Source organism: Lycium ferocissimum, chromosome 4 (genome assembly GCF_029784015.1).
Source record: "Lycium ferocissimum isolate CSIRO_LF1 chromosome 4, AGI_CSIRO_Lferr_CH_V1, whole genome shotgun sequence".
Lineage (NCBI taxonomy): Eukaryota > Viridiplantae > Streptophyta > Magnoliopsida > Solanales > Solanaceae > Lycium > Lycium ferocissimum.
In genome coordinates this window covers 1,921,978-1,937,656 of record NC_081345.1, presented here as the reverse complement: position 1 = coordinate 1,937,656, position 15,679 = coordinate 1,921,978, and positions in this window count along the sequence as shown.

The window sequence follows — 15,679 nt, the reverse complement described above, 5'->3', positions numbered from 1 at the left end:
CCGCTTTACCGAAAGGCACAAAAGCTGGAGATTTCGGCCAAAGTACATCCAGAAAGTGCGGGACGTCCTTTTAGGACGTACGTCTTTCGTTCCTCACTGGTTTTTGCAGCCTAAGTACGTGCTATAAGTACGGGACTGTTATATCCCGTATTCTGCACGTTGGAATATTTTAAGTTGGTTGCGGCAAGTTATGGACAAGGCTTTTAATTTTCGGTTTTGTTGATTTTGTTTTAATGCACAAGTTGCGTATTCATCTTTTTATTGGTATGGAGTGTTAAGGGCAAAATTGGAATAAGGAAAAGTTTGGGGGTTAAAAGTGAATTATGGAAAGTTAAGCATTTCATAAAAATTAAGGGCTAGAAGTGAAATTTTAAAAACTAATTATTTCATGAAAATGGCCATATGTGGCCATGTGTGGGTGTGGGGCCCTCTTCCCCTCTTTGTTGGCCAAATTTAATTAGTGCAAATTATGAGGGGGCCATGTGTGCATATTATATTTGTTGGGGCTAGATATATATATATATATCATGGATGACTAACTAAGGCAAGTATTCATCATTTCTTCCACTCTAGAAATTTCAAGAAGCATGAAGAAAAAAAAAAAAAGAGGAGCAAACGGCCATGGGAGAAAAAAAAATGGAAGACCAAAATTCTTCTTCAAAAATTATTTTCTTCATGTGTTTCAACCCCTTAGAAGGTGTAAAATAACATGGAGGGATTGTTGGAGCAAGCAAACCAATTATTTTTGCAAACCACGAGCTCTAGCCGAGTGAAGAACCAAGTGAAGGTAAGGTTTGATCTTCTTTATGTGTTTTATGGATGATTTGTACATGTTGTGAAATGAAGAAGGGAATGAAGTTCATGAAAATATGGTGTTGTGTGTGTGGCCGTGTATGTGTGGTGTAGTGTTGAAGTGAAGAACTAATTGTATTTGACATGCTTGGGTGTTGTTGCAGTGTGTAGAATTGGATGAAAGTCATGAAAAATATGTGTGTTGGGTGTGGCCGAAAATGGACTGTTTTGGTATGTTAAGGAATGAACTAATTTTATATGGTATTTTGGTTGTTATCATTATGGATTCTATGATGTAAATGAGAGTTTAATGATCCAAGTTGGTGTCGTAATTGTTGCGGGCTGTTTCTGGAAGCCAATTTGAATCAAATATAGTTTCTTGTAGTTATGATAATAATGATTGTTAAAGTGTGGTTTGTTGGTGTAGTTTGTGAGTTTTGAAGAGAGAAATGTGTTGTTGTGGTTCCTATGGAAGTTGGAAGGTTTCGGGTTCCATGGTGCATTGTTTGAATATTTTGTGGTTTGTCCAAAGCGTTCTTGAATCTTTTTTAAATGGTTTGGATTAGTACTTGAACGTATGAATATTGATGTTGGTTTGATCGTATGCGGTTGATTTGAATGAAAATGGAATATCGTCGAATTGTATAGAAAAGAGTTACTAATGTGAGAATGCGTTTTGAACTCATTATTGATGTTGTTGGAATGGTTGTTGGTATTGTTATTGGTAATATTGGCGAGTTGAATTCTCGGGGTTGTTGAACTTATAGGGGAAATCTTTTGCCCAAATTTACGTAGATAAAGTGCTAGCTTGGAAATTGGATTCCTAAGTGCTCATGACTAATTTTTGGCGTCTAATGACGTGTTGTAGATTTTGAGAAGCCGAGACTTGAGTTTGGATTAGCTTAGGAAGCAATCAAGGTATGTGAAGCTTACCTTTCCTTCTTTTGGCATGTCTTAGATATGGCTAAGTGATGATATGTTATGAGCTTCGGGGGTAATTCTATTCTTAAAGTCCGAGCATGTTTACGATACTTATTTGCTTCTTGATGATGGCATCCTTATATGGTTTATATGTCTTTGTATGATTGGTTTTCAAATATTGTATAAAAAGTTTTGCTTTCAAAAGAGTTTTGTAACTACGAACGTCCGTAACTTTTACAGACAGAACCGGATGGCTTTGATATGCTCGTAAATGATGCCATAATGTATAGTGACTATGATTTGCGTAGGCGGGCCCGGATTGGGTTGACGCTCGTTCGTGGGTCCCGCGATTTCCTTCTGTATGGTTCTGATGGCTTTTGAAAGAATTTGATATGACTATTTTTCCGACCCCCGAATATGATTATATACTTATCTGTTAAGTCTAAAATGAGGATTTCTATGCATATGATTCTGATACGTAACCTTGGTTTCTAAAGTTCGGTTTGATATGTTCCCGAGTGATATTCGGAAGAAAACCTGATTGACTATTGATTCGGTTTTGAAATAACCGTTTGCTTTGATTATCCTATTGAGTCTGTGTAAATGTTTTGCATTGCATATGGTTTCCCACGATTCTGCTTGTGCATTTTGTTGTATGTCTTTCGCCGAGTCCCGGGCCGGTTGTGTGATCGTGCGCACTATGTGATGCGCAATCGGGATATTTTGACCGCGGTATGTGTGATATTGCCGCTGGATATTTTGACCGCGGTATGTGTGATATTGCCGCTGGATATTTTGGTCGCGGTATGTGTTGAGTGATATTGACCGCTGGGTACTTGTCCGCGGTATGTTGAGTGATATTGACCGCTGGGTTCTTGGCCGCGGTATGTGTATATGTGATATTGCCGCTGGGTTCTTGGCCGCGGTATGTGTATATGTGATATTGCCGCTGGGTACTTGACCGCGGCGTGTGTATATGTGGTATGTGATATGTGATAATATGATGATATGATCTTTTTTGCCGAGTCCCTCACTAGAGGGCCGAGACACGATATGTGTGCATATGATATGTGATTTTGACAGTCTGGATTATAATTAGTCGGTTAATGTCAGCTCATATGATTTGTTCTATATATATGAGACAGAAACGTTTTACGAAAGAAAGCTAAGCATTTTGGCATTCGGATTATCACATTTGTCTTCGGTACCGCTTATGTATGATTTGTACTTCAGGTGCAAGCACTTTGGTATTCTGGATTTTTGTGCTCATTTTCTGCACTCCTTACTTTGGTTATGACCTCGTTTTCTGTATGGCATGCTTTACATGCTCAGTACATATTCCGCACTGACCCCCTTTCTTCGGGGGCTGCGTTTCATGCCGCGCAGGTACCCACAGATGAGTAGATGATGTTAGCGGAAGATGTTCCAGCTGGATTGGCGAGCTCCATTTCCTCCGGAGTGTTGCCGAGTCCGAGTGTTTTTGTATGGTAGCTGAAGTTATGGTAGAGACTTTGCAGACAGTGTCGTGTGTACGAGATGTCAGTTTTATAAGCGGCTATGTAAGCCGATGTATTATTCTCGCATTATGTTACGAACTTCATATGTTTACGCATCTCATACGATGCTAGCTTTATTTGATTTGACAAAGATGAAAGGCATGTTTGGTTTCAAAAAAAAAACTTTCGTTATGTGCTTATGTCATGTTTTGCGGGCCCAGTATGATTATGAGTATTACGAAAGTGTGTGGGTTTGCTCGGCCCTAGGTAAGGGTCGGGTGCCCATCACACCCTGTCGGATTAAGGGTGTGACAAATTGGTATCAGAGCAGTTCGTCCTAGGGGTTGTCTGCAAAGTCGTGTCAAGTAGAGTCTTGTTTATGGTGTGTTGCGCGCCACATTTATAAACAGGAGGCTAAGGGGCATCTAGGGTGGTTACTCTTCTTTCACATCTGAGATCGTGCCATAGAGCTAAGTCATAGGGAATGAGATTTCTCTTACTGACCTTTGGTTTCAGCAGAAGAATGGCAGCAATAGAAGAAAGTGATTGATGATGTTGGAAATTTCAAAGTATGCAGGTAAGCAAAGGTATGAGAGGTATATGTTGGGTAAGGTACTGAAGTATGATCGAAATGTAAAGCTGAAGGTTAAAAGGGAAAGTGAACAAGAAAGAGTAACAGGTGCAGTTTAAGCTGTGCATACAAGGTATGTTCATTATTTTCGTACTGTTGTTGATGTTGGGAGCCCTGTGAGGCTGTGATATGATATGATATGTATATATGTACGTTGGCCCTGTGAGGCATTGTTGGTATTTCCTGCGTGCAAATGTTGAGATAGTAAGAAATATAGAGGAAACTCTGCCGAAATTTTCCCAGAAATAAAAAGAGAGAATGAGATATGGGTTTGTAATACGACTTGAAAGGTCGTACTAATAGTAATGATAAGATTTGACTAAGCTACGAGTATGGCTGATATCGAGAAAGAAGTAATAGTATGAGTGAGACAAGAGTAAGGAGGGCAAAAATCGTAATTGTGCTATGAGAGCGTGTTGAAATCTGTAAAGGCTTCAACTTACTCTAGATTATGTGCTGAAGTCATGTGGTGAGGTGGACGCGATCATACTAGCATTACAGCATCGTATTTCATCAGAAATCCAAGGTTAAGCGTGCTGGAGTGAGAACAATTCTAGGATGGGTGACCCCCCTGGGAAGATTTCTGAAAGTCTTATAAATTCAGACATAAGAAGCAAATGAGAAGCTAGAGTGGCCTAAGGGAAATTAAAGTATGTGGAGTGGGCAGAAACCTTAAGAGGTCGCGTAGAACGGGGCGGATTAGACCGGTGAAGAGAAAGAAAGTGTATCACGGCTCTAGTATTGGGGTGAGTTTGAGTAGCGCTTGGGAATATTTTGTGAACGGGATTGCATGCTATGGTAATAAAGGAAACCCCCGAGATCCTTAAGACCCTATGCGACTAGTTGAACATTCGAGGATGAATGTTCTAAAGGGGGGAAGGATGTTATATCCCGTATTCTGCACGTTGGAAAATTTTAAGTTGGTTGCGGCAAGTTATGGACAAGGCTTTTAATTTCCGGTTTTGTTGATTTTGTTTTAATGCACAAGTTGCGTATTCATCTTTTTATTGGTATGGAGTGTTAAGGGCAAAATTGGAATAAGGAAAAGTTTGGGGGTTAAAAGTGAATTATGGAAAGTTAAGCATTTCATGAAAATTAAGGGCTAGAAGTGAAATTTTGGAAACTAATTATTTCACGAAAATGGCCATATGTGGCCATGTGTGGGTGTGGGGCCCTCTCCCCCTCTTTGTTGGCCAAATTTAATTAGTGCAAATTATGAGGGGGCCATGTGTGCATATTATATTTGTTGGGGCTAGATATATATATATATATATATCATGGATGACTAACTAAGGCAAGTATTCATCATTTCTTCCACTCTAGAAATTTCAAGAAGCATGAAGAAAAAAAAAAGAGGAGCAAACGGCCATGGGAGAAAAAAATGGAAGACCAAAATTCTTCTTCAAAAATTATTTTCTTCATGTGTTTCAACCCCTTAGAAGGTGTAAAATAACATGGAGGGATTGTTGGAGCAAGCAAACCAATTATTTTTGCAAACCACGAGCTCTAGCAGTGAAGAACCAAGTGAAGGTAAGGTTTGATCTTCTTTATGTGTTTTATGGATGATTTGTACATGTTGTGAAATGAAGAAGGGAATGAAGTTCATGAAAATATGGTGTTGTGTGTGTGGCCGTGTATGTGTGGTGTAGTGTTGAAGTGAAGAACTAATTGTATTTGACATGCTTGGGTGTTGTTGCAAGGTGTAGAATTGGATGAAAGTCATGAAAAATATGTGTGTTGGGTGTGGCCGAAAATGGACTTGTTTTGGTATGTTAAGGAATGAACTAATTTTATATGGTATTTTGGTTGTTATCATTATGGATTCTATGATGTAAATGAGAGTTTAATGATCCAAGTTGGTGTCGTAATTGTTGCGGGCTGTTTAAGTTCGGAAGCCAATTTGAATCAAATATAGTTTCTTGTAGTTATGATAATAATGATTGTTAAAGTGTGGTTTGTTGGTGTAGTTTGTGAGTTTTGAAGAGAGAAATGTGTTGTTGTGGTTCCTATGGAAGTTGGAAGGTTTCGGGTTCCATGGTGCATTGTTTGAATATTTTGTGGTTTGTCCAAAGCGTTCTTGAATCTTTTTTAAATGGTTTGGATTAGTACTTGAACGTATGAATATTGATGTTGGTTTGATCGTATGCGGTTGATTTGAATGAAAATGGAATATCGTCGAATTGTATAGAAAAGAGTTACTAATGTGAGAATGCGTTTTGAACTCATTATTGATGTTGTTGGAATGGTTGTTGGTATTGTTATTGGTAATATTGGCCGAGTTGAATTCTCGGGGTTGTTGAACTTATAGGGGAAATGCTGCCCAAATTTCTGTAGATAAAGTGCTAGCTTGGAAATTGGATTCCTAAGTGCTCATGACTAATGTTTGGCGTCTAATGACGTGTTGTAGATTTTGAGAAGCCGAGACTTGAGTTTGGATTAGCTTAGGAAGCAATCAAGGTATGTGAAGCTTACCTTTCCTTCTTTTGGCATGTCTTAGATATGGCTAAGTGATGATATGTTATGAGCTTCGGGGGTAATTCTATTCTTAAAGTCCGAGCATGTTTACGATACTTATTTGCTTCTTGATGATGGCATCCTTATATGGTTTATATGTCTTTGTATGATTGGTTTTCAAATGTTGTATAAAAAGTTTTGCTTTCAAAAGAGTTTTGTGTTATATCTCGCATTTTGTACATTTGGATGTCCCGAGTTAATGGCAGAAAGTTAGGGACAAGGTTATAGTTTTTTTTCAAGAATGCATGAGTTGCATGTTCATCCTTTGTCGATATGGAGCATTAAGGGTAAATTTGGAATAAGGAAAAATGAGGGGCTAGAAGTTGGGAATTTTTTTTTTTCATGAAGTGGCCAAATGGCCAATATGGCCGTCCATGTTGGAGTAGGCCCCACACTTGGTTGGCCAACATTTTTATGCCATGAAATGACACATGTGTACATTATATATTTGTGGAAGCTTAGTATGTGTATATGGACAAAGATGACTATGCAAGACTAATATTCATCATCTTTCCACACTTGAGAAATTTCTAGAAAATTGGAGAAAAAAAAAAGAAAAGAAGAAAAAGGAGGCCGGTCATGTGCATGGCCATGTGCCAAAAATATATATATATATATATATATATATATATATATATATATATATATATATATATATATATATATGTGATGACTAAATAAGACACAAGTCATCATCTTGCAAAGTCTAGAAAATTCAAGAGAAAAAAAAAAAAAAAAGAGGAAGACCACATTCGGCCAAGGCTGGCCGAATTGGTGCCTTCAAGGTGATCATGAAAAATCATTTTCTTCATGCTTTCCTACTAATTAGAAGGTCCTCTACGACGTGGAGTAGTTGTTGGAACAAGCGAATCATCCGTTCTTGCCATCATGCACCTTAGCCGAGTGGAGAAGGTGGATGAGAAAAGGTGAGGTTTGATCTTCTCTACATGTTTTATAGGTGTTTGTGCATGATGTGAAATGTATAAATGAGTGAAGTTCATGAAAATATGGTATGTTGTGTGTGGCCGTGTGTAGGTAGTGTTATATAGGAGTGAAGAACTAATTTATTGAGCATGTTTGGATTGTTGTATTATGGACATTTTGAGCATGTTGTAATGTGAAGAAATGGATGAAATTCATGAAGATGAGTGTGATGGTGGGGTGGCCGAATAGGGGCTGCCATAGTGTAGATGGAATGAATTGAGTTTACTTGATATGTTGCTTGTTGTTGTTGTGAATTTTATGGTGAGAATGAAGGTTTAATGATTCATGTTGAAATGGTAGTTATTGCGGGCTGTTTTGGAAATTACTATGATTTTAATATAGGTTCTTGTGTTCATGAGAATGATGTTGCTAACATATGGAATTGTTGATATAGTTTATGAATTTGAAAGAGAGAAGTGTGTTGCTATTGTTTTCATTGAGTTGGAAGATTTAGGGTAAGATTGGATGTTGGTTTGGATATCTTGAATTACCTATTGATATTGTTATTATGATTGTTGGTTTGGTTGTTGTGATTTGGCCGAGTTGAACTCTCGGGGTTGGTGAATATATAGGGGAAATGCTGCCGAAATTTTTGTAGATAAAGTGATGGCTTGGAATTGGGTTCTTCAATGTCTGTGGCTAATGTCGGATGTCTAATGACATTATCGTGGATCGTGAGAAGCCGAGGCGTAAGTTTGGATTAGCTTAGAGGGCGGCCAAGGTATGTAAGCTCACCTCTCTTTCTTTGGCATGTCTTAGTTAAATTAAGCTATGATATGATCCCCGAGGTAATTCTACTCCTACGATCCGAGCATGCCTATGATTCTTATTTGATTCTTGATATCCGTATTCATAATGTAATCAAATTATGATTCTTATGCCCTTTGTATGATCAAATATGAATGTGCATAAAAGATTATGTTCGAAAAAGGGTCAGTAACTACGAACGTCCGTAACTTCCACAGGAAGGCTCGGATCGCTTCGATATGTCCGTAGGAGGTTCGGTAGCGTATGATGATCTTAACTTCCACGGGCGGGCCCGGATCGGTTGAGTACTTGTCCGTGGGCCCGCAAGACGTTAGTTTGTATAGTTCTAGCAACTTGCTAAAAGAACTTAATATGGTTAACAACTCCGACTCCGATATGATTACTCACTTATCCGTTAAGTCTGAAATGAGAAATCGTATGTATATGATTCCGATACGTAACTATGATGGCTAAAGTTCTATTTGACAAGTCCCGAGTAACATTCGAAAGAAACTGGATTTGACTATGACTATTGGCTTGGTTTTTAAATGATAGTCTGTTTTGATTGTTTTATGGAATTTGTGTAAATGTACGAAATGAGAATTCGTAGGCATATGATCTGGATACGTAACTATGATTGATAGAGTTTTATTTGATATGTTTTCGAGTAATATCCGGAAGAGATTTGAATTGACTAATACTATTGGCTTGTAAATGATAATTTGTTTGATTATTCTGTTAAGTCTGTACGAATGTTGTGAATGCATATAGATCCCACGATTCTGCTCGTGCATATTATTGTTACTTCCTTCGCTGAATCCCGTGCCGATTACTATCGTGCGCACAATCCGAAGTATGATGAGCTTCCGAAGTATGATGAGCGCCTAATATGATATGATATGTTACCGAAGTATGATGAGTTTCGATATTATGGTGTTATGATGTGTCGACGTCGAGCCCCTCTTGGCCGGTACCGTGGTTATATGATATAATGTGGTGATGTGTGACGGAGATGCGGAGATATGAAACTTCCGAAGTATGATAAGTTGTGGCGCCTAAGGCGCAGGGCGACCACGTTCCGTCCGCCGGGTCCTATTACGGACCGCATAGGGTATATGATATGATAATCTGATGACATGATGATTTGATAATGTGATGATCTGATAATATAATGAATGCGTTCGATGATACGGTAATATGATGACTCGTTTAATCCGATGATATGATAATATGATGATTCTCGTTTAATGTGATGATATGACATATACATGTATTCGAAATATGATATATATATATATACGTTGGTTTCGGAGCCGGTGGTGGGGCAAACCCAATGGTGGGGCAAACCCAGTGGCGAGGCACATTTCGCACTGGTTTAGGCGAATCCCACATTGGTTTAGGCGAATCCCATATCGGTTAATGTCAGCTACTATGATATGTTCTATTTTATATACATATGAGACAGAAATGTTTTTCAAAAGAAAGCTAAGTATTTTGAGCATTCTGATGATTATATTTATCTTCTGTACCTCTTATGCACTATTTGTATTATAGATACATGCACTTCGGTATTCTGACTATTATGCACATTTTCTGTACTCCTCATTTCGGTTATGATCTCGTTTCCTGTATTCCATGCTTTACATACTCGAGACATATTCGTATCGACCCCTTTCTTCGGGGTCGCGTTTCATGCCGCGTGTGTTCACCCGCACGAGTAGAAGACATTAGTGGAAAGACGTTCCAATGTGGATTGGCGAGCTCCACTTCCTCCGGAGTGCTGCCGAGTCAGAGTTTGTTTGTGTTATGATATCTGAGTCATGTTAGAGACTTTGCAGATAGAGTCGTGTGTATAAGATGTCAGTGGTGAGCGGCTCTATAACCGTTGTATTGTTAGACATGATATTACAGATTTTGTATTGTTGCAAGTTTTGTTTGATTTGAAAAAGATATAAAGTATGTTCGTTTTTCGAAAATTTTCATTATGCATTTTTGATCTGGTTAAGGGCCCATTATGACTATGAGTATTATGATAGTCAGAGGGTTCGCTCGGCCCTAAGTAAGGGTCGGGTGCCCATCACACCCTATCGGATTAAGGGTGTGACAAATTGGTATCAGAGCAGTTCGTCCTAGGGGTTGTCTGCAAAGTCGTGTCCGGTAGTGTCCTGTTTATGGTGTGAAGCCGGCCACACTTATAAACAGGAGGCTACGCGGCATCTAGGGTGGTTACTTTTCTTTCATTTCTTAGATCGTGCCATAGAGCCAAGTCATAGGGAATGAGATTTTCGATACTAACCTTTGATTTCAGCAGAAGAACGACACCGATCGAAGAAGGCGATTGATGATGGAAGTTACAAAGCACGCAGGTAAGTAAAGGTACGAAATATATACGTTGAGTAAGGTATTGGCGCATGATTGAAATGTGAAGTTGAAAGAAAAAAAAATGAAAAGGAAGGTAAGCAAGAAAGGGTAACACGTGCAGTCGTGTTGAGCATATGAGGTAGGTCCACTATTTTCAGACCTTTATGAATATTGAGAGCCCTGTGTGGCTATGATACGATACGATGTGATATGATGTATGTATATGATGATGGCCCTGTGAGGCGCTGTTGGTATTTCCTGCGTGCAGGTTTTGGGATAGTAAGGAATACAGAGGAAACTCTGCCGAAATTTTTCTGGAAATGCTACGAGAATAAGATGTAAGTCTGGAATATGTTTTGAAAGAGTCGTGTTAATAGTAACGATGGGAGTCGACTGAGCTACGAGTATGGCTGCCCTCTAGGAATAAGTTAACCAAGGAGTTGGTGATAATAGTAAATAGGAGACCGATGAGGATATGGTAATAAGGAATTTGGAACGGATTGGTGATGTTAAGAGATGACTTGTGATATTAAGAGATGACTTTGAAAGGACTGGTAGCTTTGGATAAAGTGATATGATTAAGACAAGGACAAGGAGGAAAAAGAATTGTGACAAATAAGAACGTACCGATAAAAGAAGAAAAAAAAAGATAAGATGTGTCGCGAGGACGTTTTGGGACATGTTAAGATTTTGACCTACTCTAGATTAAGTGATGAAGGTTATGCGGTGAGGTGGACGCGATCATACCAGCATTAACGCACCCGATTTTGTTGGAGTTTCAAGGTTAAGCGTGCTGGAGTGAGAGAAATTTTGGGATGGGTGACCCCCCTGGGAAGTTTTCTGAAAATCTTACAATTCAGATGTAAGAAGCAAATGAGAAACTGGAGTAGTCTAGGAAAAATTAGAGTATGCGGAGTGGCCAGGAATCTCAAGAGGACGCGTAGAGACGGGCGGATCGGGTCGGTGAAGAGAAGAGTTAACGGAAAGGGAATAAGAAGGAAGTGGACAACAAAGTAGTAATAGGTTATGACGTGTGACTAAGGACACGAGTGCCATAAATGACGGATCGAGAGCTCAAGTTATAGAAAGATGGAAACGAAGTAGAACGAATGTTAGGAAATGATCGGGATGATACGGATGAATGTGAGTGAATAGAGTACGTTTTGAAAACGAGAGAAGGATTATGTAGAAGGAGTGTGTTCTGAGTGACACAAAGGTAGCATAAGATTCCTCGTGTGCGGAATAAGGGATAGGCATAAGTGGGAGAAATAATAAGGGAATACCAAGGGAAATACCCAAGATAAGTGGAGATAAAGATAACATTTTAAGAGGACTTTGGACGCTTACCGTCGGAATAAAGGTGTTGTCTAATTGAGATTGGCAATAAGGACATGAGGCGAAGTATAAACGGATAATGGTATAAGTACACCCCTAAAGGGGGGAAGCGGGTGAGAGAAGTGTAAGGATGAGATAGAAACAGTTGGTACGGTAGTGTGTTTGATATGGACGCCTGGGCTGCAAATGAGACCCTTTACTGAAGTAAGTTAGTAGGATCGGGGAAAACCGACAATAAGTGGATAAAAATCAGGATAATGTTTAGGGTAGTGTGAGACGTTTTGCACAGACTTTGAACGACACGACGCCAGAAAGTGGACGTGTATGAAAAAAAAAAGAATATGACAAGAGAATGGTATTGGGTAGCTTAAGAGATAGTATGAAGGACGACAATAGCTATAAAAGGGAGCTCCCCCGAGGTGCTTATGTGACCCCGCAGGACTAGTTGAACATTCGAGGACGAATGTTCCAAAGGGGGGAAGGATGTTATATCTCGCATTTTGTACATTTCGATATTTCGAGTTAATGGCGGAAAGTTAGGGACAAGGCTGTAATTTTTTTTTCTAGAATGCATGAGTTACATGTTCATCCTTTGTCGATATGGAGCATTAAGGGTAAATTTGGAATAAGGAAAAATGAGGGCTAGAAGTTGAAACAATTTTTTTTTCATGAAGTGGCCAAATGGCCAATATGGTTCATGTTGGAGTAGGCCCCACACTTGGTTGGCCATTTTTTTATGCCATGAAATGGCACATGTGTACATTATATATTTGTGGAAGCTTGTGTATGTATATGGACAAAGATGACTATGCAAGACTAATATTCATCTTTTCCACATTTAAGAAATTTCTAGAAAATTGGAGAAAAAAAAAAAAAAATATATATATATATATATATATATATATGTATATATATATATGTATATATATATATATATATATATATATATATATATATATATATATATATATATGTGTGTGTGATGACTAAATAAGACACAAGTCATCATCTTGCAAAGTCTAGAAAATTCAAGAGAAAAAAAAAAAAAAAAAAAAGAGGAAGAGGCATTCGGCCAAGGGCTGGCCGAATTGGTGCTCTTCAACTTTTGATCATGAAAAATCATTTTCTTCATGCTTTCCTACTAATTAGAAGGTCCTCTACGACGTGGAGTAGTTGTTGGAACAAGAGAATCATCCGTTCTTGCCATCATGCACCTTAGCCGAGTGGAGAAGGTGGATGAGAAAAGGTGAGGTTTGATCTTCTCTACATGTTTTATAGGTGTTTGTGCATGATGTGAAATGTAGAAATGAGTGAAGTTCATGAAAATATGGTATGTTGTGTGTGGCCGTGTGTAGGTAGTGTTATATAGGAGTGAAGAACTAATTTATTGAGCATGTTTGGATTGTTGTATTATGGACATTTTGAGCATGTTGTAATGTGAAGAAATGGATGAAATTCATGAAGATGAGTGTGATGGTGGGGTGGCCGAATAGGGGCTGCCATGTGTGTAGATGGAATGAATTGAGTTTACTTGATATGTTTTGTTGTCGTTGTTGTGAATTTTATGATGAGAATGAAGGTTTAATGATTCATGTTGAAATGGTAGTTGTTGGGGCTGTTTTGGAAATTACTATGATTTTAATATAGGTTCTTGTGTTCATGAGAATGATGTTGCTAACATATGGAATTGTTGATATAGTTTATGAATTTGAAAGAGAGAAGTGTGTTGTATTGTTTTCATTGAGTTGGAAGATTTAGGGTAAGATTGGATGTTGGTTTGGATATCTTGAATTACCTATCGATATTGTTATTATGATTGTTGGTTTGGTTGTTGTGATTTGGCCGAGTTGAACTCTCGGGTTGGTGAATATATAGGGGAAATGCCGCCGAAATTTTTGTAGATAAAGTGACGGCTTGGAATTGGGTTCTTTAATGCTTATGGCTAATGTCGGATGTCTAATGACATTATCGTGGATCGTGAGAAGCCGAGACGTAAGATTGGATTAGTTTAGAGGGCGGCCAAGGTATGTAAAGCTCACCTCTCTTTCTTTGGCATGTCTTAGTTAAATTAAGCTATGATATGATCCCCGAGGTAATTCTACTCCTACGATCCGAGCATGCCTATGATTCTTATTTGCTTCTTGATATCCGTATTCATAATGTAGTCAAATTATGATTCTTATGCCCTTTGTATGATCAAATATGAATGTGCATAAAAGATTATGTTCGAAAAGGGTCGGTAACTACGAACGTCCGTAACTTCCATAGGAAGGCTCGGATCGCTTCGATATGTCCGTAGGAGGTTCGGTAGCGTATGATGATCTTAACTTCCACGGCGGGCCCGGATCGGTTGAGTACTTGTCCGTGGGCCCGCAAGACGTTCCTTTGTATAGTTCTAGCAACTTGTTAAAAGAACTTAATATGGTTAACAACCTGACTCCCGAATATGATTACTCACTTATCTGTTAAGTCTGAAATGAGAAATCGTATGTATATGATTCCGATACGTAACTATGATGGCTAAAGTTCTATTTGACAAGTCCCGAGTAACATTCGAAAGAAACTGGATTTGACTATGACTATTGGCTTGGTTTTTAAATGATAGTCTGTTTTGATTGTTTTATGGAATTTGTGTAAATGTACGAAATGAGAATTCGTATGCATATGATCCGGATACGTAACTATGATTGATAGAGTTTTATTTGATATGTTTTCGAGTAATATCCGGAAGAGATTTGAATTGACTAATGCCATTGGCTTGTAAATGATAATTTGTTTGATTATTCTGTTAAGTCTGTACAAATGTTGTGAATGCATATAGATCCCACGATTCTGCTCGTGCATATTATTGTTACTTCCTTCGCCGAGTCCCGGGCCGGTTACTATCGTGCGCACAATCCGAAGTATGATGAGCTTCCGAAGTATGATGAGCGCCTAATATGATATGATATGTTACCGAAGTATGATGAGTTTATGATATTATGGTGTTATGATGTGTCCGGACGTGAGCCCTTGGCCGGGTACCGTGGTTATATGATATGATGTGTGATGGAGATACGGAGATATGAAAACTTCCGAAGTATGATGAGTTGTGGCGCCCAAGGCAGGAGGGGCGACCACGTTCCGTCCGCCGGGTCCTATTATGGACCGCATAGGGTATATGATATGATAATCTGATGACATGATGATTTGATAATGTGATGATCTGATAATATAATGAATCTGTTCTGATGATACGGTAATATGATGACTCTGTTTAATCTGATGATATGATAATATGATGATTCTGTTTAATGTGATGATATGACATATACATGTATTCTGAAATATGATCTGTTGGTTTCGGAGGTGGCCGGGCAAACCCATATATATATTCAAATCCAATGGTGGGGCAAACCAGTGGCGAGGCACATTTCGCAAACCGGTTTAGGCGAATCCCACATTGGTTTAGGCGAATCCCACATCGGTTAATGTCGCCTACTATGATATGTTCTATTTTATATACATATGAGACAAAATGTTTTTCAAAAGAAAGCTAAGTATTTTGAGCATTCCGATTATTATATCCGTCTTCCGTACCTCTTATGCACTATTTGTATTACGTATACATGTACTTCGGTATTCGACTATTATGCACATTTTCCGTACTCCTCATTTCGGTTATGATCTCGTTTCCGTATTCCATGCTTTACATACTCGCACATATTCCGTATCGACCCCCTTTCTTCGGGGGCTGCGTTTCATGCCGCGCGAGTTCACCCGTACGAGTAGAAGACATTAGTGGAAGACGTTCCGTGTGGATTGGCGAGCTCCACTTCCTCCGGAGGCTTTGCCGAGACGAGTTTGTTTGTGTTATGATATCCGAGTCATGTTAGAGACTTTGCGTACGCAGTCGTGT